Consider the following 3,050-nt stretch of genomic DNA (forward strand, 5'->3'; position numbering starts at 1 on the left):
CCCATACATTAATACAGATTTAACACAATCGTAGCTAAGATTGCTATATAGAATAGGGTACAGACCTGTGAAAACATTTCATCTGTTTGGAAGCATCCTGAAACCCAACTAAAACACAATTTGTTGTTGTTAGTACATGATGATTTTGTTCTGGCTTTCATGGGCCATCAGAGGGGGCACGGGTGGCCCAGTCGTCTAAGGCACCGTGATTCGCTGTGCAGAGTTGCCATCAGAGGGGGCACGGGTGGCCCAGTCGTCCAAGGCACCGTGATTCGCTGTGCAGAGTTGCCATCAGAGGGGGCACGGGTGGCCCAGTCGTCCAAGGCACCGTGATTCGCTGTGCAGAGTTGCCATCAGAGGGGGCACGGGTGGCCCAGTCGTCCAAGGCACCGTGATTCGCTGTGCAGAGTTGCGCTCCTTGGGCACGCCAGAAACCTATGATTGTGGGTTCGAATCCCAGTTCGTCCCCGATTTTGTTTCTAGGTTTGTCAGCACCATACCCGTGCTCGTGAGTTTGGTAAATAGAGAATCTCACCCAAGTGTCTTCTGATATCAAATATATCAACAGCAGGTGATAAAAGTGGAAAAATTCCGAGGCTTGCCGAGGATTTTTGCCACTTTTTTCGAGTGTTGATATATTTGATATCAAAAGACACGAGGGTGAGATTTTATTTATCATCCAACATCATTCTTTCAACTTTTTCAATTTGTAGACAGTAATTAGCAGTGTCTTCAGTGTAAAAAGTACTGCAAACAGCTTCAGTAGCAGAACCATTAGTGATGTCATTTGATTGTGACGTCATGGTAACCAGTGATGGTCTGCAAAGGATTGTGATGTAATTTCATTGCAGCGATATCTACAGTGTAGATATCGCTTGATCTCATCCAAGCGATATCTCCTGTGGGAGCCAGTTTTGGATGATAAACGTCTGATACCTGCATCACTTCAGGCTTTCCTCCCACATTAAGCGGACACGCCGTGATATAACTGAAATATTATTAAAAGTGGGGTTAAACCCAACTCACTCACGGGCCATCAGCAGGATGTTATACTACTCCAAAGAAGAAACGTCCATGTGTCATTTGACTGTCCTTAATCTGTGATACCAAATATTGGTGTTCTTTAACTTCTTTGAGTAGTATATGTATGTCGAAGACAGGTGTTTCTTGTTGTTGAGTGTGTTGCTGGTGCTGAATGATGGAATAAATACTGTTTAATGTTGTGTGTGTGTCTTGTCAATCACGTCTCAGGCAACCTACAGGCGTTCTGAGATTAACAGGACTCAGGTCTCTGAAATCTTACATTACACAATATTCTTCTTGACTCTAAAAATAAAAAAAAATTCCCTATGCTGCTTTCAGACCGGCCCTCACCCCAAAATGACATGACTGTGGAACAGAGCTAGCTTGACTTGCTTTTGTATGCATTTCTAGATTTTATTTTTTTTCATAAAATAAATACATTCCACGGTCATGGTGCAGGACTAACTCCAGTCATATCAAGGCTTATCTGTGTGGGAGATAATGTGCACCACTTGCTGAACCCACAGTTACTGATAGGGTGCATCTTTCCGAGGCAAGACAGTTAACCGACTCTAAAAGTCCCAGGTACCATCCTTGCTGAACTAGGCTGGAATTTCCAGGCTCGGTCGTAGCGCCACCAGTCTGCCTGCTGCTTACTCTGCTTATGTTTCGTGTGCAAGATCCACTCCCACCATGGATACGTTACTTTGAAATGTCTGGTGAGCTACAGTGCCTTGCTGCCAATATCTGCAATAAAGCCCTCCCAGCTTCCAGAGGCAAGGGAGTTAATAGACTGTAAAAGTCCAGTTTCCACACTTGCCGAACTAGGCTGGAATTCCTGGGTTCAATTGTAGCACCACCAGTGGCTATTATGAGTTATGTCTGTTCTATGCCCCTCCTATTGACCAATCAGATTCCACCTCACATCACTTGCAATAACTTCAAACAAAATGGCGGCACCCAGTCAAGACCATCTGATCGATGATCAGGATATGTATATATATATATATATTGTAATGAAACAGGTCTTATCTCGCGAAGTGCATCAAATCATGAGAGTACCTTGATTAAAAACATGAAAAGATTTGGAAAATATGTTGTCGACTGAAATCTGCACGTTTACGAACCGGATTTTGATTGGACTATGCATAGACTCGTTAGTCCAGCCAAAATATAATTCCATAATTGCAGCCTAGTTCGGCAAGGGAGGAAACGGGACTTTCAATACTGGATTTCCTGCTACATTACATGATCATGTGACAAAGGACAAGCTTCAGGACAAAATGACCACTGTCAAACTCATAGTCAAGTGGTCTTGACATATAATTAAACCAATAATTAAACTATCATGGTGACCTCTTCCCAATTACCAGCTGATTAGCGACAGTCAATATTGTGCACAAGGTGTGATGTTTCTTGTCTGGTAACATGTCCTGCTTCACTTGACTGACAACAATGAGAATTGCAGATCTCATGGACGGCAATATGGCCTGATGGAGAATCTGGGATATCAAGCCTCCATCAGAGGATGCTGGAAGACATGGTTCTGCAACTGAGCCTGGATGCACCTTCCCTCCATTATCACAAGATATACATAATCAACAAGGTGACTCGGACACAGTTCCAGGTAAACTGTGTATGCCTTAAATTATACAAAACAGATCACCGTTACCCTGAAATAGTGAAAGTGTTATTTGTTCCACATTAAAGCTGAATAAATATATCCAGTAAATAATTTAAATATGTGATTTCTGGTAAATACCTCAATTTTTTTTATTTCTGGGATGATTTTATGATTAAAAGTGCATAATAAAACTCTCCTGTAAATTCCTCCAAATGTCTGTTTTTTTGGTCTCTTCCACTTTAATACAAGGTAAACAGGCAACTATTGCTTGACTAACCATCCTTGACTAATCCTGGTATAGACTGTCCGACAATTGGGAGGTTACCCCAGCAGGCATACCGTGCTCCAAAACCCACAAACTTCTAAACAACCATATCATGTGTTGTATGAATTTATTCCATAT

This window comes from Haliotis cracherodii, unplaced genomic scaffold (genome assembly GCF_022045235.1).
Source record: "Haliotis cracherodii isolate W230 unplaced genomic scaffold, xgHalCrac1.p SCAF_10, whole genome shotgun sequence".
In the NCBI taxonomy this organism is placed as follows: domain Eukaryota; kingdom Metazoa; phylum Mollusca; class Gastropoda; order Lepetellida; family Haliotidae; genus Haliotis; species Haliotis cracherodii.